Source organism: Mixophyes fleayi, chromosome 12 (assembly GCF_038048845.1).
Source record: "Mixophyes fleayi isolate aMixFle1 chromosome 12, aMixFle1.hap1, whole genome shotgun sequence".
Taxonomy (NCBI): domain Eukaryota; kingdom Metazoa; phylum Chordata; class Amphibia; order Anura; family Limnodynastidae; genus Mixophyes; species Mixophyes fleayi.
Window position 1 is genome coordinate 74452532 of NC_134413.1, and position 26520 is coordinate 74479051.

General features: G+C 45.6%; 1 protein-coding gene across 9 annotated transcripts in view; it reads left to right on the plus strand.

The window, feature by feature from the left end:
• The window catches only part of MEF2D (myocyte enhancer factor 2D), a 123323-nt gene that overhangs the window by 42707 nt on the left and 54096 nt on the right, over window positions 1-26520 (plus strand). For 7 of the 9 annotated variants that reach the window (XM_075193131.1, XM_075193134.1, XM_075193136.1 and 4 more), the window contains exon 2: window positions 10604-10665. The exons of 1 other annotated variant lie outside the window; for it this stretch is intronic. The gene's annotated coding sequence lies outside the window, so the exon portion shown is untranslated. Of the gene's footprint in view, window positions 1-10603; window positions 10666-16695; window positions 16940-26520 lie in introns of those variants that run through there. One more of the 9 variants, XM_075193130.1, reaches the window with a different exon arrangement.

Here is a 26520-nt window from a genome sequence, read left to right on the forward strand (position 1 = left end):
ACAAGTGTTTTTGTAGGACGTTGCAAGTCTGTCAGTAAGTGTTTGGAAGTGCATAGATAGTAAGCTCTTGAGTTCAGGGATGGCTTTTCATTTGGTTCAGTAATTCTCCGCACTTGTGTGTGTGAAACTGTGTTTATATACAGCCCAATTCCTCACACCTCTGAGACAAAACCACAACTTGATCTTTAAGAGTTGAAGGATTTAGCTAGATTACTGTTAGACATTGTCCCTATTTTTCAATCCTGGCCATCGGCACAGTGCAAATTCTCTTATTTTTATTGTATTTTGTGCTGCTTGCTTGTATTCTGCACAAGAAGTCCTCTTGTCCTGTTTCGCTCGCTGTACAGTGCTTAATACACTTGCTGCTGTACAAGAAGGAATGTACATATATTTTGCAAAACATCACCATAAGAAAATCTTCAAAGAGTTAAGCGGAAAAAAAAACCCGTCACACCATGTCACATGGGCAAACCTTTGACAAAGCACCGAAAACGATCAACCATGACTCTTTTGATGTGGCAAGCCACAACTATTTGTAGTACTATACAATCCACGGCTTTCTGTCACACAGTCCAATTTTGCATTGACACTAAATTGTGGGAAACATTTAAGAAAAAAAAAGGCTCTTGGTTTATATAAACTGCACTTACAATTTTTTTTTATTAATGTCCCCTTGTAATTATCCATCTGACCTAACGTAGGACGTGGGCGTTATTTACGCCACTGTTTTCGTCACAGGCGCTAGTTTTCCGTCGCGCTGCAGTTCTGTATTGTCTGCCCCATTTTTTTGAGGCAATTTTGCCCTTTTAACGTTGGTCACACTGGACGTTTTATAAATGCCGCTGCTATGTGTCTGTAAAAAAAATAAATTTGGATTAAATGCTGCCTATTTTCACTCCTGCTTTATTGTTGTTAAGTCTCTGAGGTTGTTTAGTGGAGGCAGCCATTTTGTTCTCATGAATTCACTAGGAACCAGTGATATCACTGACACACAAAGTGCTGCTAGTCCAATGACCGGCTGAATTATTGGTTCATCTGGGTACATTTTAAAGTGGAGTATGGCTGAAATAATAGGGCTTAAACTAAAAAAATAAACAGTGGTGTGTGATAAGGTGACAGGATTGTGTTGTGTGGCACCATTATCTAGGATATTCCACTTAACTGCCCTGATTTGGATGTGTTTTTTTGTTAGACGCAGCAGATAAAACTACCTCACGTTATGCTTGTACTATACAAACAGCGGGGGGGATCCATTTTGTGGTCCGAGCCTTTATTTAGTCTTATCCATTCACGTGTGACATCACCGAAGCTCGAGAAACAAAATGGCGCTAGCTGCAAGGCAGTTGATTGGCTGGGCGTTGGTTTAACCCACAAAATGGCTGCCTACACCTTTCCACTATTAAGCATACCATGTGATGGCGCTAAGGTGGGTTGTTTAACCCCGCACTGAAGCTGTTTGCGAATCTCCGAGCGCCCGTTGCTTGTCCGCTCCAGCTTCCGTGGGTTAATCATTAGTCTGCTCCCTGCGCTGTCTCCGCAGATACCTCAGCTTAGGGTTGCTATGTACAAGAGAAATCGGCAAAGAAAACAATCTGGTAATTATTTCCGTTAAATACGGGTCGAGTGCTTGCTTTCTTAATTAGGAGCGTGGCCAGTCTTTTAACCCCTAGAGCATTTAAGCTCTTGTTATGAGCGAGCAAAAACACTTCACAGCTGAAAGATCATGGCGGAGTTTGTGTAATGTGCGTCATTTTATGTTCTGTGACGATGGTGTGTATAAAACGACGGGTCGCGCACAGTTGTAAACAAGCCTATTGTGCGTTCCCCTAATGCTGTCACCGAGGATGCTCGTACCTCGTTGCAACCAATCATATTGTAGCTGTCATTCCTCTAACCGATTAAAAGCAAACGTCTGATTGGTGGCTGCAGATTACCACACGTTTTTTTGAGGTAGAGCTTTGTTGTTAGACCCCATCGTCCTTTTTGTCCATACCCCCTGAATCCAGCGCAGATATTTTACATTCTCTCTTTGATATGTGAGTGTGATGTGATAACGGCAGGGTATCTGTATGTAAGTTTAAGTAGTATCGGCACGGGCCCTATGTATATTCCCTAATCAATAATAAGATTGATAAGACACAGTGTTATTCATTTTCCTGCTGTGTTAGTAAAATAACATTGTCACTTATCAGCTCTTCTGCAGCTTTAAGGGCCTGACTGTTTTTGCAGCGAGCAATATTGCGGCAGCAAATTTAAAACAAACTTCCTGACTGGATAAATTCACAATCTCGGATAGATTTTCTTTTTCTTCATGTAGCAAGTTAAGTATGCATCTGATAATCCTTTTTTTTTTATTTATTTTTTTTTTTTATTAAGCCATCCTCCTACAAATCATTATCTCCTTTATAAAATCTCTCCACTTGGTAAACAAACATGGCTGCCAGACACAGTCAATCTGCGACCCAGCTCTCGGGGGTGGGATTGCTGCCTTAATATCGGAGAGAGTAGCGATTAATATATAGCAACATGTAATCATTTCTTCCAGTTTATATTGTGTTTAATGGCGGTGGTTGGATCGCACCAACTTACGGTGGGTTGCACAAGTCCGCCATTGCTATAGTTGGATTTTTTTTTTTCTTTTGCAAAGCAAGTCACGTCAAGTCGTCTATATTTTCCTCTTAAGATGTTGCATCTTCACACCCTTTGTGTCTTGCCTTTTGCATCCTTGCTCATCAAACATCTGCCAGTTTCACTTCCCTTTCTGTAAAAAGGAAGTTGGACAGTTAAATCGAAAGTGGCGTCTCTTAACGGTCACAGTATCAGGCTCTGGACCCTCATGTCCCACATTCCTCTGGGGTGCTAGATGGCGTTGTAGTACGCAGGCTGCATGCACAGGAGAAGTCCCTGACGGCAGTGAATTTCTCAATAGTCCCCCTCCGCGTGTTCCCTAACTACAGACAAAGCTCAAACACCTGTCCCTTGCTAAATGCGACTTCGTGCTCCCTAATTTGGTTCACGTTTTAGGCGTGTCCTGGTTTTCCTGGAGGTTGCATTCGGCGTAGGGATAGGCGATGTCTATAGTGACGGATTTTGGGTGCATATGTAGATCTGCGCCCGCCTGATCTGGCTGTCCGCCAGTGTGTCTGTGAAATACAGGCCCCACCCATGGCAATACTCATTTAAAATAATTTATGAAAGGTGATTCATCTTAAAATATGTATACTCGCTGCAAACGTCCCTTAAGCTGGAGATAAGGGCAAAGTCTCTGAACTTGTTTGTACGTTCATTGATATATTAAGGCAATTGTAGCCGTATGGGAACCACCCCCCCCCCCCTCCCCAAAACACCCCCCCTCCCCCAAAACACTAATACTCCCTTGTCAGAGAGATGTTATAGGTTTAATGATGCCTAGTCTACTATTTTTTATTTAAAATTAAAGTTTTTGTCCACTAGGGGCGCTGTTCCACTGGAGTATTATTGTTAGGGAACGTTTACAATGATGGGGCCGGGGTTGCTTGAGCTTTGCCATCATTAATCCTTATATTGTCTGTCTGCTGAGGACCGTTTTGAATGAAATAACTAAATGGAAAGAGTGAGGGAGAACCAACGAGAGCCTTGGGATCTCTTCCAAGCCATTTGTTGCTTTGGGCTTGGTTGACCTGGTGGCCCTGCAAGTTTCAGCATGTCCTGTGGCTATCCAGTTGTAGAACTAGAAGTCACATGACTGCCTTGGGCTGGCTGGGCATGCTGGAGCTTGTTGTTCCACAGGTTGCCGTTCCATCAAATCTTTCTTCAATTATATATCTGTATTGGTCCAACTATTGACGTTTTTACAGGTTAATTCCGGTCTATTCTTCTGTTCCTGTTGTTGTGTCTCCCTTCTCTCAATTACTCAGTCATCGGTTCTCCCGTCATGTTCATGTCTCATGTGTCCCCTCTAACCTCGCTCCCATTTGTTTCTCTCTGCTTTTCCCACTTCTCCTCAGCTGTGTCATCCCGTCTCTTTCCATTCTTCCTTGCTCCGTCTTACCTCCCCGAATTGTTTCCTCACTCCTCTCCCCGTCTTTCATCGCCTTTCACACTCCTTTCTCTCCCCGTGTCATATTTCTCCTCTCTGCTGCCTCCTTGTTCGACGTTCTCACTTTCTGTCACGCTGCCAGCATCTGACGGTCTTCCAGCCGCAGTCGTCTTGTAGCGCGTTCAGGCTGAAAAACATCCATTCTGCATTATCCACTTTGGCTGGGTAGTACGTCAAGTCTGGTCAAGGCGTTCGTTGACCTCTGTTACCCTTCTGTAGGGTCATCAGGCCGCCCAGAGAATAAGTTCCCGCAAAGTGACCGAAAGAGGCACCGATGAAATGGCCGGTCGAGTAATCTGGCCATAAGTATGGTTTGCCAAATGAGCCGCTGTTCTGGTTGATTGGGGAGTTGGCCGTTTCCCCGCCCCCCCCCCCCTCCTCCCCTCCCCCCCGATCTGTTGTTAGGTGGTGACCATCGTTTCCTCTGCTGCTTCTCCTCCTGAACCTTCTTCAGTATGGGGCTTGATTTGACCTTCGGGATCTCACGATTGAAATCTTGTGGCTGTTCGCAAATGGTTAAAAGAAGACTAAACTTTAACGTTCCCTGAGCTTAATTGTGCCTAGCAAAGGCGAATGTATATACTACATAGTTTTATGTCATTGGCTCCTTACCAAACTATCCTACAATGGTTCATTCCAGACCTGGCTCCCCACTACAGTGATGTCACGCTTGTCCGTTACTGCCAGGCCGAGCCCTCGGTGTGATGTATTATGAGAGGAACGTCACGTTGACAGGAGGGTCTTTAGAGGAGAGAGAGAGAGAGAGAGAGAGAGAGAGAGGGATTTTGGGGAAGAGAAGTCAAACAATGGCAACTGCACTGAATAGTGAGCGCTTCAAGCAGACTTATTAGCAGCGTCCTATAAACTAGGTAAAATCGTGTAACACAAAACATTCGTCCTTTTAATAGTTACATCCGACAAATACAAAGGGGAAATAAAGAATAGAGGGTTAGAGTCCAGAGGTCCCAGGATATAGCTACGTTTGTCAGGTTAAATATAGCACCCGCAGGATGAGGGGGCATTGCCCAAAAACTGTGTTCTACGTGGCACATTCTTCAGTACAGTTCCTCAATCGCAAAAGGGAGACAACCGGGAAATACTAATTTACACTGGTCTTCCCCTCTCCTTCTCGTACTCCTCTCATTTCTTTCTTCTTCTTCTTTCAGCAACGATCTGTAGCCCTGATGTCGACAACATCGGTTTTTATTAAAAATGAGGAAAAGTGATAATTTGGCTTAGCCGAGCCTGTTTAGTGTGAGGTTAATTACGATTGCACTTATTAGCATAAAAGAGCTAAACAATCAATTAAAGTGGACCCGTCACATGCACACATTGTTCCGGAGCAATATACAGTCTATAAATTAGGATTTAGTGGTGGTTTATGAGGCATGGGGTACAAAGTGGCTCGTTCCTTAGTGCTAGTTGGTAGTGGATGTATAGACTGTGTGTGGCTACAGAAACAACATGGCTGCCTCCTCTAAGTACACAGTGGGAGGACAGGCCAGGCTTGGGGGGGGGGGGGGTGGTGTTCCCCTGTCAATCTAATATAGGGATTGCTCCCAGATGGTAAATGTCACCTTTTTTTCCTATGTATTTCTAATCGCGTCCTAGAGCTTTGTGAAGAGCGTAAATGGGATTTGTCTGGCACAGCTTATCTACAACCTGTCTCTTTCCACCTCCCCTTATCTAATCTCCTACCCTGATACCCAGTGGTGTGAATGTAGCCAATGGCTCCTTGCTTTGTTTATGTGTCTCAAAACACATACCACGGCCTGCATCAGGGTTGCCGAACTACAAATCCCAGCATGCTCTGCAAGGCAGTGTACATCATTTATTTTTAAATAATTTACTGAGCACCGAGATACTGAACAACGGGTGCTCTTTTGCCTTTTTGGGGTCACGCCAACCCCCCAGCGCACTACAAGGCCCTGTGCATTTAGCTGCACGCTTTAATAACCTTGATTAAAGGGCGGCATTCACCAAGTGCCATAACTTTGAAAAACAAACCGCGTTCCTCACACCATTATTGAACAGGGAAGGAGAAAAAAAAACAAAAACGAACAGGAACAGCTCAGGAGCCATTAAAGGTGCGGAAACGAAATGTAGCTGAGAAGACAGTTTTTATATCCGTGATCCGAGGATTGTTTAACATGATCTGCTGAGACGTATGATATCGCCTTCCACCTGGGCGGCGCAGCCAATAACTCTCTGGCGGGGAGTGAGGTGGATTTGTAAACAAGGCCAAAGATTTTTTTTCCAGCGCGTAAATGAACCAATAATCCATCTCCTACTGCACGACATCAACTCTAACAGTGAAAAAAAAAGGATATATTTAAATAAACCCCAAATATAGAACTTCTTTACCTCACGTTTTCTTTCGCAAAGCTGTGGCACTCAAGTTAAATTGAATTACGTATAATCCAGAAATGCACAATTTGAAAACGTTCGCCGAGGAAAGTAAGAAGCAAAAAAAACAAAACAAGTCTCTAGTTTTTATTTTATTTTGTTGTTCCTTTGTTGCAAAGTGTCTAAACAGATTGATACCGCATGACGGCTCGTCCTCCATTTTGCTACCGTGACACATGACCACGGTACATAGAAGCCGAGCAGCTGAACCGGTGTCTCATGTTTGCAGCTGCTCTCAACCATTGTTGATAACTTCATAGAGTGGGGAGAAGGAGGGGGGGGGGGGTAAATGCAATTTTCTGTTGGAAGAATAGAAGAAAAATTGCTTGTGGATGTATCAGGCGCCAATTGGCAATCCAGCGAGGTAGCAGGAGGAGACCAGACCTGTCTAGAACAATGTACATACATTATATACAGGAGGTTTTTAGACACGCTGACAGAAACCCTGGAGGTGGCGTGCAGGTTAGGTGACTTGTAGGAAGGAAATTCGGGTTAAAAAAATTCTTTCCCCGAGTCGGCCTCTCGCGTTGACTGGTGTTTCTGGCAGCGTCACTATATTTGTATTGTCTTTTCATTGTGAACTATTCTGTCTCCGGTATGTGTCTTGCTCTGTATTGTATTGTCAGATGTTTGTTATCGTTTATAACGCTTGTTTTATAATCCCTGCTGATATGTTATTACAGATAGGTATCTGTTTCTTTGATTACACCTATTGTTTGAACTTATTTCTGCCAATAAGGGTAACGCGTGGCCCTTTTTGAAGGTTAGAGGTCCGCAAATGTTTCCCCTGACATGTATTGGGTTGCCTATCGCAGCTGTATAGGGTCAGTTGTCCTCTCTACTTCCCTTTTCTTCTGTTCCGTCTTTCTCTATTCTGCTACTCTATTCACACCCCCTCCCGTTACTTTCCTGTCAGTCGCTCCTGCATTAAGAGATCTATGCTAAATTTTCAAGGCAATTTTAGAGCGTATTTAATTTTTTTTTGTCCTACTCTAAAGGGGACACATTAACTTGTACTTTTTTTTTTTTCACTATATGTTGCCAGTGCTTGAATACTTTTAAATTTGACCCCTTTTTATGTCTCGTGTACCGTTTTGCACATCATCAAAACTTTTGCGGTTACCTGCTAGATCCCGACAACTCCACTGCAATAAGCCTGGTTGTTGGTAGTGATGCTCACTGAGCCCCGTGAACTGGTTTTGGTTTTTGATCTGGATTAGCTCCGTGTGTTTTTTGGTTTTGTTTTTTTGGATTTTTTTTTTATAAAAAAAATCCTAAAATCACATAATTTTGCTCTTTTTTTTTTTTTTGTTCCTACATTATTCTTAACCTCAATAACACTAATTTCAAGTCATTTGCAGTCAATTTTGACCACCTCACAGATCACATTATTATTTTCATACACTTTTGGACAAAGACTGCAGCGACCTGGCTGGATGGTAAGCGACAGAGCAATGACACAAATACACGGCAGTTCTTAGCACATCTAGGAAACATTGGCACACAGCAGTGGCAGAAAAGAAAAATAGGGCAAGATGGAATTGTCCTTGGGACCTCCCTCCCTCCCTCCCACCGTTATGTTGGATCTTAAAAAGGAAAACCAAAAATTGCGAGATCCAAGATCCGACGACGCAACAATGACGTTTTGCCCCCCCCCCCCCCCCTGTCTTCTACAAACAACCATATCTATTGTACAGCGATGCCTGACGATCTCGAGCTAGACCAATGGCGACGGATACCTATAAAATCCTGCCACAGTCCCGTAAGTGTCTCTTGACTCATTCTTGATAGGATATCTGTCCAGACAAACGGTAATATGAAATAGGTAGACGTCTCCCCTTACCTGCCGAGGCTTCAGTGGTTACTGGTTTTCCTCCCGTGTTGGCGAATACCAGTCAGCGCCAATACAAAAGATGGCCCTTGACTCGTCAAACAGCTTAAGGTCCGGCGTTGGCACCGTGGATGAGCGGGCAGCGCCGTGAGCCTATGCTTTCCCATTGATCATCGCCGGAGCTCAGAACAAATATTACACAACTGAAAGAGGAAAAGCGTTCACTCGGAAACAAGAACATTGCTCTGTCAGGCAAGAGAGCGGAGGCTCATCCATTGTTTAATAATTTAATTCACTTAACAGGCTCTATCGGATTTTTACCTTTTCCTTGATTGGGCAGACGGGGTCTGGAAACCCAGGGGTGCAGCCATGAAAGGGATTACTTTGGGAGGGAAGGAGAGGAGGAGAGCCGGGGGAGCACTGGGGAAAAGTACAGAGTGGACGTAAATGCTGGTTCATGTTTTACAGGGTTAAAGTGCAGAAGGAGTTGTTGTAGCATGTCGGGGGGGGGGGGGCGGCGGTACAATGATGCGAATCAGGTCATGGCCCCATGTGGGAGGAAGCACTAATAGACCCCAATGGTGCCAGGAGTGATAGAGCTGCCCAACGCTTGCCCATCGAAGCAGCACGCAAAAGGATATTTGTCCAGTTTGGTTTGTTAGATACAGTTTACCAGAGTTTGTATCTAACCCACGGTTGTAGAGAAGTAGATTTTATTTTAAAAAAGACCCGATGTGCATTCTACATTTAAATCTACAAAAAAAAAAATGTTCATAGATGTGCACTTATACTTTTATGTAATATATATATATATATATAAAAACAAATCTAAATTTGAACAATATTTGGGTTTAGTAAGTAGTAGAGTTTTGGGAAAAGAACCATCAGGGCCCATTTTTGTGTCATTACCCAAAGGTTGAAGGACAAGTCCACTCTAGGAAAAAAACCCATACTTAACCTGTTAAGGTCTGTCGTGGCCCTATGTTGCAAACACGATGACCCCCCCTTCTCCATCCCATTTGGACTTGTCCTTCAGTTTATGGGAAATTACAGCTCTGTATTTGCTATAAAGAGCTTATTTTATGTCAACATGTCTACATATAGAATATTGGGGTAGCACGGTGGCTCAGTGGTTAGCACTTCTGCCTTACAGCACTGGGATCATGAGTTCAATTCCCAACCATGACCTTATCTGTGAGGAGTATGTATGTTCTCCCCGTGTTTGCGTGGGTTTCCTCCGGTTTCCTCCCACACTCCAAAAACAAACTGGTAGGTTAATTGGCTGCTAATAAATTGACCCATGTCTGTCTGTGTGTATGTTAGGGTATTTAGATTGTAAGCTCCAATGGGGCAGGGACTGATGTGAGTGAGTTCTCTGTACAGAGCTGCGAAATTGGTGGCGCTATATAAATAAATGATGATTGTGTGTATCCCAGATCAGCATGGAGTAACACCAGGTTTACACTGAGGATCACTAAAGGGTATGGAGGCAGAGGGTACCTTGGCTTCCTCTGGTTGACAGATAAAACAAGTGAGCACACAACCATTGGTAATCTTGTATTTTGCATATAGTTGTCGTGCGCTCTGTGATTCTCCCTAACAATTTGGTTGTTCAGACCTAATTGACATCAAATCGCAATATCGGGGATATTTCACATCTCAAATGGGACTGGCGGGAAATGGGGTCAGATAACGGTCGTCCCACTATTCATGCCCCGTAGGGTTCGTTCAACTGGGCTGATCACCGGATGTCCAAACCTTTCTGATTTGACCAATCAACTGGTCACAGCCGTGTGGCGGGTTTGAGGATACACATGCGGCAGTGCGATGACCATTTGTAAGTATCTGCGGCGTTTCCGAGTGGTGAATGGATCTTGTAAGAGGTGGAAGGCTGAGCACGGTTATTTCATCCATTGGTCTATTTATTTTCTAACTCTCTGTAGCAAGTGTAACTGGGATGTGGTGTTATACAACCCCCCCAGAGATCCCCCCCCCCCCCCCCCCACCTACCCAGGCCACCTACAGCGATTGGACAAGTTATGTGTTGGCCTCAGTCCTTATGAATAGCATTGGTGTGAGTCCTCTAATGGTTCACGGGCCATGTCTAACAATATGTAACACTGTCCCTATTGAGTCCATTTCACGGTGTCCACATCACAGGAATACTCTTCATTGTGTTCGTGTCCTGCTTTTTAACGGGGATTAAACCATATCTCCACATGCTTCCATCTCTGAAGTCCATTGAGACACGGAACACTGCTGATTCCCGGCGTTCTCTTATCTTACAGATATTCCCGGCGGAGATTTGTTTCCCTGAATGATGAACAGAGATCTCGGGAATAAGCACCAGGTGAGTGTCTTGAGTATTGCTAGTTACTCGTGTCTTATGCTTTACGCTGCTGGTACGTTGTTACAGTCCTGGGATAGCCAAGTTATTTAAAAGTGAAGGATTGTTGGTTCAACCTGAGAGCAAGCAGGTGGCACAACTGAGCTGAAGATACCACTGTTTCCCCAAAGCAGGTGTCCTAGGCTGTTTATTTGGGGGAGGGTGGTGGTCTGTTCTGCTCCATTCAATTGAGAGTAAGGTTGGGTACACACTACAGAAAACTTCTCCCAATGCTATATCTTTAACGATTGATTGAACATGATACACTGTTGCACAGAGCCGTGTCACACGATTGGACAGGGCTTGTTTATCGAATACACGCATGAAACAGAACAACATGGCCGCCTTAACGTGTGATTCAAAACTGCACCTAAATGTTGGCAATGACGGCTGTAATAATCCGTGAAGGGATAAAGGCTGAATGGGCCGCTGTTTAGTGATGGGTCTGTTTCTCTCCTATATACTTCCGCTTCGGTTATAAGGGTGTAGTACCTATTAACGGCACTGACTACCCCCGACACGGACTAAGACGATATAAGGATTCCGAAGAAGGACGACTCCAAGATCCAGATGACTTCATGTGACGACCCCATCTCTTACCGACTGTGGAAAATGACGTCATGTGAAGCTGCGACGCCTCCTTAAGCGGCGATGGACGTACCTGGGTGTCATTCATGTAATGTAAGTATTATTTTAAGGGTTAGGGGTATTCTGGTTAAATTTAGGAGTCGAAAGCCGGGTCCGGCTTGTAAAGGTAAGGTTAAGCCTAACTCCTAATCGAATACCCCTAAAATAATACTTATATTACATGAATGACAGTCGTGTCTGTCCTTCGCCGCTTTAAGAGGAGTCGCGGCTTCACATGACGCTCGGGAAGGCATTGGGTGGTCACATGAAGTCATCTGGATCTTGGTAAGTAGCCTTTTTTTTCAGGACGGTGACAATCCTGCTCATCTAATTGGCTATCGGACTATACTATACTATATATGGTCGTTCCCATGCCAGCTAGGTGATGACCCCCTCAGACCAACAGGGTCATCCGAGAGCCATGGTTTTTCTTTTTTAGTTTTGTTTTTTCTGAAGCTCGTAGTAAAACCATAAAATGACAGCAGAGGACCTGGTGACTGATCGTCTTTAATGAAGTGCAAATAGCACAAACATAGGTAGGTTACAGATTATACCTCTTGGCTGGAGAAGCGAAAGTGAAAACTAACCAATTTGCAGAGTGTATTTCCATATAAGGGAGCATGGAGTTGACTATCTAGGTGAAATCCTGTAATATTACTGGTCCAGTACATGGAATGCTGACTGCCCCAAAGAGCTTGCGACCTCCTTTTTCATAATTGCCGTCTCTGTGGTTATGGAAGGGTTAATGGTTAGTGTTGCGTCGGATGGGAGTCGTAGTGCTTTTTCGGAATGGTTTGGCGTAAAGTAATCCCCCCTCGGTGGAAGGAGATTTGGCAGCTCAGGCTTACCGTATTAATATTTGAGATTTTCAGATTTTATTTTGTTTTGTTTTCCTCCCCTCTTACCGTCTGGCCCAATTACATCAATCCGAAGCTCTGGTGGATTATTCCTTAACCAGAACATTGCGTTCTATTCCACATGTGGCTGCCCGCGTCCATCACACACACCGCCAGCCCCACAACAGCTGAGCAGCCTGCCCCCCCCCCCCCTCCTCCCCTTCCTTTATCCAGCAAATGAATCAGTTCCCGACCCTTTAATACACATTGCTCACTTTTCTGACAGCCTCAGCGCCTCGGCTGTGTTGGATCCGCACGCTCTATTCCCAGGCACCTACTCTGTCCTTTGATTCATGACAAATTGGAAGCCCGGGGAGTCGGTGTCGTGTACTGGTTGTCTAACAGGCGTGCGAGCTGTCCCGGTGATCCGAGTATGGGGGATGCGCTGGACGGGGGTGGTCTCAATAAGGACGGGGATCCGTTTCAGACTGCAGTGTAAGATTTGCCCCAGGACATCTAGCGATCGGTATCTTACTGTGGGTTAAAAAGTTGGCTTTTCGTAGCCTAGCCATTTTATCATCATCATCACCATTTATTTATATAGCGCCACTAATTCCGCAGCGCTGTACAGAGAACTCACTCACATCAGTCCCTGACCCATTGGGGCTTACAGTCTAAATTCCCTAACATACACACACACAGACTAGGGTCAATTTGTTAGCAGCCAATTAACCTACCAGTATGTTTTTGGAGTGTGGAAGGAAACTGGAGCACCCGGAGGAAACCCACGCAAACACGGGGAGAACATACAAACTCCACACAGATAAGGCCATAGTCGGGAATTGAACTAATGACCCCAGTGCTGTGAGGCAGAAATGCTAACCACTTAGCCACCATGCTGCCCCAAATTGCCTGTTCTTGTGTATTAGAGTGTTGAGGGTAGATATTAAGAAATGCACACGGCGTAAAGCTTAAGAGACATGGTAGTGAGCCATTGTCAGAGCCTAAGATCCCAAGGGTCCCTAGGCACGATACTCACTTGGGTTCCACCTTGGTTTGTAGCAAAAACAAAACAAAAAAAATAACACCATAAGAGTACTCTGGGCCCCTCAGTTCCCGCTGGGGCCCCAGCTAGGAGCCTAGGTTGCCTGAAGGATGATCCGGCTCTAACCAATGACCGTACTTTTTAGAATTATAACTTCTGATAAGTACATCCAGTAGAATCCGAGTGGTACTGCGCAGTTGGCCACTACTACAAAAGTAAGGAGCTACTCGGCAAACCCAAACTCTGAGGTAAATTTGTCCCAGAAACGGCAGGCTTCGGTGTGCACACCCTGTTTAGAAGACGCTAAGTGGTCCACGTTCCCCTTAAGACACATCCCCTAGTGATCAGAGAGGAATGCTGGAGACGGAAGGCTGATATCTCAGCTTTAATAGGAACAGAGCAGAGCCGGCGACCTGACACATGCACACAATACATACATTGCTTCCCAGCCATGAACAAAAGAGTGCTGGTTTGCTGCGAGGGTTGGAAATGAAATACTCTCCATTTGAAGGAAAATGAGAAAAGAAAATTGCATTGTGGCGAGGAGATGCAGGGTGTAGTAATGTGTCCAGGAACATAGGCTGGTATCTGTATTGTGTGTTATGATCCGCTCTCGGAACAGTGCCAGGCAGAACTAATAGTTCAAATTAGCATTCTTGTAATATTGATGCGCCTCTCGCCCCTCCCGGTGTGCTAAGTAACATTATTCATTAATGTAAGAGCTTTTGTTTGTCTCTCAGTGATCGTAGGACTGAAAGTCCCAGCAGCTTCCTTATCCACTGGTCATTCTCCTAGTCTTATTGTAAGACTAGGAGAGTGATCGTTTTATTCTTATCTGCACTTTCATTTTCTCCATACTGCCTAGGACAATCTATGCAAATGAGGACAGGGCGGAGGCAGATTCAGCAGACGTTCTGTTGGCTTAAAAATTAAGATGGACCCATTGCAGACTTTTGGGGAACCGGGTTGCCAAAGACATTTCTATATTTAATGTGAATACGTTTGATGTAATGTTTTATAAAGGCACCAGTGTGGTTTTATGAGGGGGTGACATAATTTTGTCTAATATGAGATTTCCACGGCCTTTTCAAGTGTTTTGGATTTTTTTTGTGTGGCCAGCTAACCCACCCCAGTATACTCACCAAAACATACACCTCAGACTCTAAAGTCTCCGCTGATTATTTCTGTGTACGCGTTCCAACTTGGAACACTGACTAAAAACATGGTTTTCTAACATCCGAGAATTCAGCTCATCATTCTCACAATGACATCTCTTAGGCACTTCAGCAGTGGGGCAGCCATTTTGTGTGCTGAACCAATATTTGTGTCTGCTCAGCCTGTCCATTCACCAGGAAACGGGCTCGCTGTGGAGGCAGCCATTTTGTGTGTAGAACCTATATTAATGACAATGCATCCAATCAGTTCAATCCTATTACTAGTTTGTATTAATGTTGAGATATATATATATATATATATATCACCTGCGGATAACAGGCGCTACCAGCCCTCCAAAATTACCTCAAAACCGTCCCAGTGAAAGAGCCCTGAGAGGTGCTGGAACATTGATTAATGTTATCTGCTGGTCACAATCTCTGGTGTGTGACACCTACAACAACAATTACAGCCACTTCCTGGTCTCCGTGTCAGGGTCCTTATCAAGACTTCGCCCCAGCGCTGGGCAGTGTACACACTATCAGGACAGATAGTGACTGTTTACATACGACGACCTCTAGACACCGCGTGTGGGGCAGCGTTTAAATGGGAGCCTGTTTCTTCCCATTGTCGTGATAAACAGAGGAAAGGATTAGATAACGTAATCGCCTTAATCCCACCTACAGTTTGATTTGCAGATGTGAAAGGTTCCCTAACTGTCTGTCAGATGGGTTAGAGACCTTTTCAGTGGGGAATTTATTTCTATAAACTTTGACGTTCTTACTGGTGGACGGTTTGCGGTCTGCGGAAAAGGCCAATTTTACTACTATAGCTAGACCTAGCATCATCATCATCATCATCATCATATATTTATATAGCGCCACTAATTCCGCAGCGCTGTACAGAGAACTCGCTCACATCAGTCCCTGCCCCATTGGAGCTTACAGTCTAAATCCCTTAACATACACACACAGACCAAGAGAGACTAAGGGCAATTTAATAGCAACCAATTAACCTACCAGTATGTTTTTGGAGTGTGGGAGGAAACCGGAGCACCCGGAGGAAACCCACGCAGACACAGGGAGAACATACAAACTCCACACAGATAAGGCCATGGTCGGGAATCAAACTCATGACCCCAGTGCTGTGAGGCAGAAGTGCTAACCACTGAGCCACACACGGTGATGCAGTCGTTGGCCAATGAGTTTAGTTTGTATTGCTGTAGTAATCCCTCAGTTTCGGCCTCGCACACAGTGATTTCAGGCCAGTTTGGTTTACAGCGGCCACGTTGGTAGTCACGGAGACAACAGGTTGCCGCAGGCTAACCTGCGTACACAGAGGTGCTATGAGCAGCACCGCCCGCTGTTATAGCCTCTGTTTAGGGATATACAATCTATTATAATGAAGTCAGATTTTCTCCACGCTCTCCAAGAGAAGATCTGGACAGCTTAATCCCTGAGTTACGTTGCCCTCCCCTCTCCGCTGTCCATCACACCGTTCAAGGGCCGTCTGCTGTAACATTTAGCAGCACCAGGCAATGGGAAGACAATCCCACCACCCACACACCTTCAGACCACCCTACTCATCCCCCTTCCCTGTGGACAGCTGATGGGGCATCAGCAGGACCATAAATCCATCCAAGCACAGACCTCGGATGCACGTATATATAACTGGGGATAAAGTTTTAGAAGTTGCCTTAGAATATTTGCCAAATAAGAGTCCTACCCCTCTCCCCTGTGTGTGTGCACGGTTGGTGGCACAGGGAAGTGTACCCAGTACCCTGTTGGCAGCTGACTGTGCCGTATAAAGTGTCACTTTCTAATGAGTTGATGTAGGATAAGCCCACAAAACTGGCATGCTGTAAAACGTTGTCAAGGCACTTCTTCATTTTATTACCGTCCAGTGCTGATATCAGCCCCAGTCCCTGAGTTTTACAGTGAAGGTGTCATGATTTATAGTGTTGCACAACAGGGAACACAATCCTCACTCTCACTGAGGACGTAGGTGCGAGGTAACCTCCCTTGTTCGTGCCAGAGGGGGGAAATTAGACTGTCAGGGGCTTGTTCTCTGATTGTACAACGCCGCTGATTATGTTGGCGCCATATAAACGAAAGAGGACGCTGGTAATGATGAGGCCTAGTTGTCTGCTTCAGCTGAGGAATGGAGAGGAGGGACCAAGTTAAATTCACACTGGGAAGGAAATAAACTCGGCGGCTTTCTTTCAACAGCTGTTTTTTAGGCAGGAGGCATTCCCCTCTCCCTCCCCCCCCATCCTCAAACCATACCCTCCTCTCACTCACACACAGTCAGCCCCCCTCCTTGCATCTGTCACTGCCCTTTACCCGCTGACGGTAGAGGTCCTCTCTGTCACTCAGGACAAGCTGTGTGTGTGTGTGAGGGGAGGGGGACCGTCCATGCTGCTTAGTGACAGACTGGGGACAGTTGTTTTCTGGTCCTGGCTTCAAGCGACGGAGGCTACCACAGGCCACTGCTCCAGCTATTCCGCCCTCCCCGTCTACGGGCCACTTCCCGAAGGAAAGACGGCCAGGAAGGACAGACGTCGCGGCTGCCTGTTTCTGTAAGTACGCTCCGCTCTTTCCTGCTCAGGCAGCACAATCTGCAGGCTTAAAGGTCTTGTCATTAGCACTGCTGAAAAGATTGTACACGAGCTCCTTATAAGGCATTGGCTTATGGTATACAGTGCAGGCACCTAATCTGGCCGGCTAGCTTGGCAAGGTCTCTCGTTTTATACCCCCCCCCCCCTGGGTCAGCCGGCACCGTCTTCAGTTGGGGCCCCCCCTCCCCAGCTCTGTGGGAAAGGCCGTGAGCCGGCCATTAAAGCCACAGACTTGTTTCCTAATTCTAGAACGGCTCCTGTCGTCTCCCAAAACTTCCAGAAATCTGGGAACGATGGCTCCTCGTCAGCCAGGATTGTCCGCACGACACACAAACTTATATACGTCCCTGCGGTGAATTTACCTTGCGTACTTTTCTATGCTAGGCACAACTTTTACCTCAGGAACCAGGCAGACTTGGCAATCCACAATGGAACTATGATAATTACCCTTCACCGTTATGTGTGTTTGTGTTGTCATCCTGGCTCATTGTAATGTACGATTGTGGTTTGTTGTGTATGTATTTATAGATTTTGTACAATTTTATTTTTCCTGTAGACACGAATCACCGTCTCTAGTTTCCCCCTTTTGTGCTGATTAGATTGTAAGCTCTTCTGCCTATCTTGTTTAGACTGTTTTCTGTACTTATATTATTAGTATAAAAGTTTTTGTGTTAGATGCGTATCCGCTATGGTATATGGCGTATACATACACACGTGTCTCTTGTATGTCCTGTTGGAGAAAAATCTTGGGCAGTGGGAGTTGAGGTGTTTCTGGTTTAATTAATTGATATACTGAGCGATAGGAGCTTGTGTATAAATACGTGGATTGTTTCCACGTTGGTTCCTATGATATTTTCCCCTTTTTCCGCTCCATGTAAAAGTTTGATGATATTATTTGATCTTTTGAAAAGCTGTTTATCACCAAGACTGTACCGTGGCCGGGGGTAGTCTTTCTGCTTTACATTAATGAGCAGGATGCAAACTTCTGAGATCAAACAGAACGCTCTCACATGTTACAAATAGATGGCACATGTGCTCCCAGCCGCCAATCAGAAACGAGCTTTGATCAGTCCGGTGGAAATTAGAATAATGAAAGCAGAGGGCCGATTGGCTGGCCGGGGTCCCAGCATGTGTGATATTATTAAATAGAGGCCTGTGTATATTTTGCAGCAGTAACGTAGTGATTGGGTGTGAGGGAGAGGAACTTGTGGCTCTATGAGAGTTACAGCATGCTGGGAGTTATAGTTCCACAACTGCTGGCGAGACAAAGGTTACATACATAAGCCTGCTCTTATTCCTCATTTCTTTGTTTTTTTTTATTATTATTATTATTATTATTATTATTATTATTATTACGTAATGAAAAGGTCTATAAAAACACCTAATGAACTGGCAGGGCATGCTGGTATTTGTAGTTCTACAGTAGCCGATGAGACCAGGTTTGCATAAGCCTGCCCTCACTCCTCACTTCTAATCTTCTGTTGTGATATCGTTACTGTGAGATGTAAATGTAATAGTACCTAATGAACTGGCAGGGCATGCTGGTGTTTGTAGTTCTACAATAGCGAGAGAGCCAGAGGCTGCCATTACTCCTCACTTCTTGGTTTCTATTCTGATATTGTTACTGTGCGCTGAAATGATCCATGAAAGCACTGAATGAACTGAGCTTGAGCTGCTGGGATTTGTAGTCCCCCCGGCGGCTGGGGAGACATGGGTTGGCTAAGCCATGACAGGTTTATCTCGGCATCTTACTGGGTGTACAGTATTGTTTCTGGGTGTATCAGTGACTGCTGTGCTGCTGTGAGAGGGCGGAAACAGGTCTATAGAGAACATAATGAGTAAACCTCTACTGTATAACATTAATATACAGTACACAAAGTACTCCTTCCCCGATACATAGAACTCAGCAGTACGGCCATCTTCATTTCCATTCCACTAGTGGACCTTACGATGTGTATGTAGAACTTCTCTGTTCTACATTACATGGCAGATAAATGTAATACTGTAAATAATGTATTAGAGTGGTTGTTTTGTGAATCCCCATCCTATAGACTTTATGTAGTGTCTTTTAGAGTTCTAGGTGCTCAACGGGTTGTATTCTAGTGTGTGGTCCACGAGTAAGTGATTGTGGGGTGATGGCGGGTACCGGTAGTGAGTGATTGTGGGGTGATGGCGGGTACCGGTAGTGAGTGATTGTGGGGTGATGGTCAGTACCGGTAGTGAGTGATTGTGGGGTGATGGTCAGTACCGGTAGTGAGTGATTGTGGGGTGATGGTCAGTACCGGTAGTAAGTGATTGTGGGGTGATGGCGGGTACCGTTAGTGAGTAATTGTGGAGTGGCGCCGAGTACCGATAGTGATTGTGGGGTGGTGCCGAGTACCGGTAGTGAGTGATGGTGAGTATCGGTAGTGATTGTGGGGTGATGGCGGGTACCGGTAGTGAGTGATTGTGGGGTGATGGTCAGTACCGGTAGTGAGTGATTGTGGGGTGATGGCGGGTACCGTTAGTGAGTAATTGTGGAGTGGCGCCGAGTACCGGTAGTGATTGTGGAGTGGTGCCGAGTACCGGTAGTGATTGTGGAGTGGTGCCGAGTACCGGTAGTGATTGTGGAGTGGCGCCGAGTACCGGTAGTGATTGTGGAGTGGCGCCGAGTACCGGTAGTGATTGTGGCGTGGTGCCGAGTACCGGTAGTGATTGTGGAGTGGTGCCGAATACCGGTAATCACTGTTGGATGGTTGGGAATTTTGTTAAGTATTGTAGGATAATGATGAATATTGAATGCTAGTAGTGATTTGGCTCAAGACTATTGATTAGTCTTTGTGGGAATGTACATGCTGGTAGTAGTCCTAGATTAGTGGCTAATATTTGTAATAGTGCCCAAAATAGTGACTAAATAGCAATGCACATTGGTACTGATAGTGCACACAACTTATTATTTTAAGGGGTAGAGGTGAATATTACTTTATTGTTACTTTATTTATAGTCGGCACTGTGGGATATTAGTAACTATCCCTAGAAACTAAACTAGCGATTAGTGAGAGTGGGGTATTTGGTAGTGATTGTGGAACAGCAGTGAATAGTGATTTATCCATTAGGAGAGGTGTGATAAGCATTAAAGGACTTATCTCTTCTCACACGGTCAGTGGACGGGCGAGTCCTCCCCCACCTGATAGCAGAGGAAGCCGTGGGAGGCTCTAATGTCTCTTACTTCCCCTTTTCTGCTTCTGGTGTTAAACACAAATCCCCCATCCCAGGTACTTAGTGGATATGTATATATACAATATAATAAATATATATATATATTTTATAAAATACTTCTGAAGTTACTCACGGCACACTGCCATATTTCCGTAAATATCCATCCCACCTCCTGAATCATTTTCGTGACCGTACATAATATTGTTTTATAGCCCATTAAATCTGGTATAATAGATGTATATTCTGCTCTCGATTTATAAAGCAAGTGACCTCTATTAGTAGTTTTTATTAAAAAAACGGTTAGTGTTTTATTTTTTTGGGGGGTGGGGATAGGGGGACAGTGTTAGTTCCTCAGTAAATTAGACCTGTGGCCTAGATGGGGGTTTACAGACACAAGTGGCAGTGACGAGGTTAACGTGCGGGTGTCGGGGAGCCTTGTTAAGTAGACAGGTCTTGTGTTGTTGTAAGCGGTGGTGGGCAGCAGCTGAGAGGCAGCTGTCCACTTGTATGTCATCCGCTCCTACAGCCCCGTGCTGGCACAAGCTGTGAAAAGAGGCACCGTCTGAACGGGGTCTCTCTGGGAACCCAGCGCTAGGTGTGCTTTACACCCCAGGGTGGGGAGGGGTCCTCGTGTAGGGCCCACGGCACACGACGTGTAGGGAAATGACTGGTTTTGCATCAGTTTTTTTTAGTCATTCATTCCGGTTCTTTGTAGAGGGTGGCATGACCTTGACAAGGTCGCATACATGTCTGTCTCTATGGGTACCACGGTGCATGGGGAGGATCTGGTAGAGAACTCTGTAAGTGGCTATTCTTTATCCAGTGCGCTTTTTGTACCACCTCAAGAGAACGGTTTTAGTTTTTACCTCAGTTCAAGTAAGTCACAGGCGCGAGGGACTCATTTAGCGCCGAACAGAGTTTGCACCATGGCAGGCTGTACGCTAAACGCAAATTGGTCGCCAACGCACACGATTGTTAAAGTAATCCATCGGCGTGTTCTTAATGTAGATTTAGGGATGACGGCTGGACAGTGACGGGTGTTATATGGTTCTTAGTGAATTGATTGTCAGGAGTCTTGTGTTGGTTCAGCCCCCAAAAAATGGCTGCATGAGGGCAGAGCCGTCACTTAAAATTTTAGCGCCTGGGGCGAGAAAGAAAAATGACGCTCCCTTAACCCTCAATTTTAACCGAATGAGCCTAAAATATTCATGAGCTGCGCCCCACTTCAGTGCCGTGCCCTGGTCAGTTGCCCCTATCGCACAGCCCTGCATGAGGGGATGAGTACGGAGCATTGGCATTTCTGTGATAAGCCCCCTGCCCTCCGTTCTGCCAGGCATGCCGCGTGTGAGGTATCGATGCAGCCCACCTGCCAGTCGGTCGTACAGACCTCCCACCCCAACGCTGTGAGCCGGGCAGCTAGCGCACAGGGGGGAAAACAAACAAGGGCCACGGTTCTCCTCACAGCCAATGTTTTCTCTTTGGATCACCGAGCAGGAGATGCTGAGGCAGCAACTTAAGTCAGAGCCTCTCCTTGTCTGTGTGACTGAAAACATATCATCACATGGCTGCCAGGCATCGTCTGCCCCCTTCCCCGCTGCTCTCCGCGAGCCCCCCACTGTGCAAGGAGCTGATGCCACAGTTTAGGTACCGTATGACCTGACCTTGCTACACAACGCCAATCAAATCAGGTGGTTATGGGGCCTTCGGTTATTAAATCACAATGCACGTGGCACAGATTAGTTGAACCCGTCAGCCTAGCGCAGGTTAGATTAACGAGCGTTATTATCTGATAGGTTACTGCATCTATGATGTCGCTGGTTCCTGAGTGTCGCCTCAGCTGACAAAATGGCTGCCGCCTCCGTCTTTAGTTGGAGGGACGCTAAACAACCTATGTATCTATTTTAACCTTCAACAAAGTAGATTTTTCTTTATTTTTTACCTCACCAAAAATGACTTTCCCATGCAGAGAAATTGTGTTGTCTCTTTTCAAGAAATTGCCATCAATAAATGAGGACAGTTTTGCACAGATGTGTCGGGCCCGTGCGGTGTGACGGGGCCTGGAGCCAGCAGTGCTGTCAGCTGTCTTGGTTTTGGCCCCGGCATAAACAAAGAACAAATGGGCTCTATCGTCGGAGTCATCTGGCCGAAGCCGTGTCAGAACTGAGACAAAAGCCCTCATTTGGTCATCGCTATTTGGTGGCGCTCGGTTAGTTGTGCAGCTGTTGCCACTGAAGTGGGTGTCTGCTAACCCCTTCAGTGCCGGGGCAGTGCGTGACCTTGTCAGGGACTCCGCAGAATTTCATGGTTCCAATATCCATCATATTCCTGCGGTATAAAATACATTTATTCTACCACTAATCAAATGATTGATTTGTTTACATGTCGGTCATATAGGACAAAGGAATTTGTGGTACAATTATGAAATAAGGGCGATGCAATTCTGGCTCCCTGTGCCATGTGGCTTTATCCAGAGGCCTAATGGTTGGACTGGCAAATTAGCCGTCCTATTTTTTTTTTTTCTATAATATGGTGTTTTCATTACACACGTTTGGCTCGTGTCCGAATTCTATTCGTGATGTATCTGTGTGAAGCGCTACAGACAAACCGCATTCACCCGTCTCCTGTCGGCTACGCCATTTTGTCGTAGACTGGAAAGCCATTATTGCTTATTTACCTCTCACTCGTGTCGTGTGTGGTCAATTTCTACTTTGCAAATATCACTGGCAAAATCTGCCCTTTTTTGTTTTGTTCGTCATTTTTTATTTTGCAAAGCAAACGAGTCCCCTTAGCACTAGAACCCCGGGAATATCATTGATATTAACCCCGGAGGTCTGACACAATTTTCTGCCTCAGATCCAGCAGCCATACTACTGCCAGAGCGGTGCGTCGAGATCTTCGGTTTATATCAGCTATCTGCTGAAATCTAGGTCACCGACATAATTTCTCCCCCCTCCGGGGGGTTGCCAGAGTCAGACCTCAATTTTTCTTTTCCAGTCTCCGTAGGATTTTACTTCAGATTGTTCCGTCCGCCCCCCCCCCTCCCAGGAGCGGACGGGGGATGAGCGATGGAGGCTGGTGTTGAAACACCTGGTCGTATGAAGTATCGAAAGAACATCTAACAATAATCCCCCTCCCGCCACCCTCCAACACCCCGAACCTCGTACTTCTCCCGTCTTATTTCCCAAAATCCACTAACACATTTTTTTTTAATTCTTATTATTTGGCACTAACCATGTGACTTGCTACAGCATGTCATAAGGTGTGTCTCGGAGCTTAATAGTAATTTATGTGTGCTTATTCTCAATCTCTATCACAATATCCTTCATCTTTTCCAGCACAATGATCACTTATAGCCCCCATTTATCCAGCCACCGTTTCCGAGCGGCACCGTGCAGACCTCTAGTTTGCCATACGGTACAATATGGCTGCCGCTGACATCACTGACTGACTTTTTTTCAGCCGTGGCTTTTTAGTCGGTCACATTTGTCTTGTATATATTTTTTTGTGGCCTATAGACCAGAAAAGGCTTGGTATTGCGTGCTGGGACTTGTGGTTCCACAACAGCAGCCGTGCGAGGAACAGATTTGCACACGTCAGATCGGTGTTGGCTAACCTGTGACACTCCAGGTGTGGTGAAACTACAAGTCCCAGCATGCTTTGCCAATATATAGCAGCTTATTGCTGGAATGGTATGCTGGGACCTGTAGTTTCACAACACCTGGAGTGTCGCAGGTTAGCCAACACTGCGTTCGATATATGGTTTTAAGATGATAGACGTTGTTCATTTGGGATTTCTGAGGGGACGGGTAGAGGCAGGTTGTCCGTACTGATGAGTGGATGGTAGAATAAGGATTATAAAGCAGGTAGCGGAGGCGATGTGAGATTGATCTGCTTCTGTACCTTGTTTTGTGATGTGTTACCCGAAATCGCACCTCTTTTTAAAGGGAGGGGGGGGGGGGCGTTGAAGTCATGGAATGATTTGAAGCCATCGGCCTGTAGATTAACGCACCGTGGCAATGTGGAGACTGCGTACACGCCGTGTAGATTGTCTTGCTCTCTCCTTGCTTTTAACCCACAGAGCAGGTCTTGTTCCTAATGCCGAATAGTGCCGTAGAAATGTTTGTGGGAGAAATTTTTTTATATAAATCCATTTATTTATCCAATTATAATTGGATCATTAAAAACCAAAACATATTGACCATCTTGATCAGGAAAAGTGTGTCTTATGCGGTTTTGAGGTCAAAAAAGCTTTTGGTTCGTTCGCAAAAGAATTCTGAAGTTGCTAAGCGCAGGCTGCCATATATCTCTGAAATTCCATCCCCTCTTCTAGCCATCCGACTCTCCTCAAAATAAAAAACAAGCGGCGACGTTTTTTTGCCACAGCCGGACGCCAATAATTATTTTAACGTCTCTCGTAAAACATGCAAGATGGGTAATTAGTGCCGCACATTATCGTGTAATTAGTTTTCCTCTCAGTATACGTATAAATGGATTATTTGCTTGGGCCTTAATGCAGCACATTAGGGATTCTGTGGTGCACGGGGGGAGGGGTAATATGTGCTATAGATTTGCAGTTTGCACCGAAACAGGGATATAAAACGAAGGCCGGCGCTCTACGTCACCGGCGCCTTACCCGATAAACCTCCTTTTGACTATACGCAGTTGGACTTGGTCGATTCGTGTGAGGAAACTGCTGTTGTTGCTGTTGAAAAATAAAATAACCCAATTAATATTGGTATCGTCGCCTTATTCCAGTGACTTTTAATTTAAATAGTTGAGAAATGGGCCGCCACATTAGGGCTATTTTAATACAGTTGTGACAAGATGGCCGCGTCGTTCCGAGCTGTTATATAAAGTTACTGTTGTTTGTGTGGCTTTGTTGTTAAGTACATTATATTAATATAAAGTTGTCTACTTCTCACAGTGGAGGCAGCCATTTTGTTTTCATGGCAAGGCACTAGGAACCAGTTCAGGCGTTTGTAGTGATGCACGTTACATGCGTTGCTCTATTCCCAGTGCAATCCATTGTACGGGTAGTGTCCCTCGAAGCCTGAGATATAGGGCGTGCCGAACATTTTACAAACAGTGTTTAAAATTAGTAATATAACACAATGGTGGGAACGGGCCCGTCGGTGGCCGCGCATCTTACTGTTTAAAGCGGTTTTCGGTCACCACTTTGTGACTAATAAGTATATTATCTGTGTATAGCCTGAAATGTGTATGTATTATAGAGTAATGTGGTAACTAGTGTACAATACAGAGCCCGGTATATAATGGTGACCGTGATGGGCTCTGATCAGGGTACAGTACTCGGTGTCTCCCTGATTTGGAGAGGTGGGGGGCGCGGGGTGGGTTACATTGGGGTGAGTGTACAGCGTGCTCAGTACAGATGGTACAGGGCATTGGGGTGGGTTACATTGGGGTGAGTGTACAGCGTGCTCAGTACAGATGGTACAGGGCATTGGGGTGGGTTACATTGGGGTGAGTGTACAGCGTGCTCAGTACAGATGGTACAGGGCATTGGGGTGGGTCACATTGGGGTGAGTGTACAGCGTGCTCAGTACAGATGGACAGGGCATTGGGGTGGGTCACATTGGGGTGAGTGTACAGCGTGCTCACTACAGATGGTACAGGGCATTGGGGGGGTTAATGAGCCCCCTGCTGTTGGGGGGTGACGAGGGGATGTTACCCCAGGGGGGGAGGAGCTGGCAGCTCGCTGGCGCTGCCAGGCCTGGCGCCTCTCTCACCTCTCAGAGCATCAAGGAGGCCAGGACCTTGGAGCTGTTGCGTGGTGATAGTCGCCATGGCAACCAGCTCACGGTATCCGTGTGCCAAGCGTGTCTGTATCACTTTGTGTCTGGCTCTAAGTGAAGCGAGATAAGGTGGGGACGGGGGGGACTCAGAGCACTGTCACCTAGAGGTGGTACTGTGCAGTGTCTGTAGATACAGAACAATGTGTTACAAAACAAGGGAAGTAGTACTGTGCAGTCTGTAGATACAGTAGAATGCATTACAGAACATGGGAAGTGGTACTGTGCAGTGTCTGTATATACAGAACAATGCGTTACAGAACAAGGGAAGTGGTACTGTGCAGTGTCTGTAGATACAGAACAAGGGAAGTAGTACTGTGCAGTGTCTGTAGATACAGAAGAAGGCATTACAGAACATGGGAAGTAGTACTGTGCAGTGTCTGTAGATACAGAACAATGCATTACAGAACATGGGAAGTGGTACTGTGCAGTCTGTATATACAGAACAATGCATTACAGAACATGGGAAGTGGTACTGTGCAGTCTGTATATACAGAACAATGCGTTACAGAACATGGGAAGTGGTACTGTGCA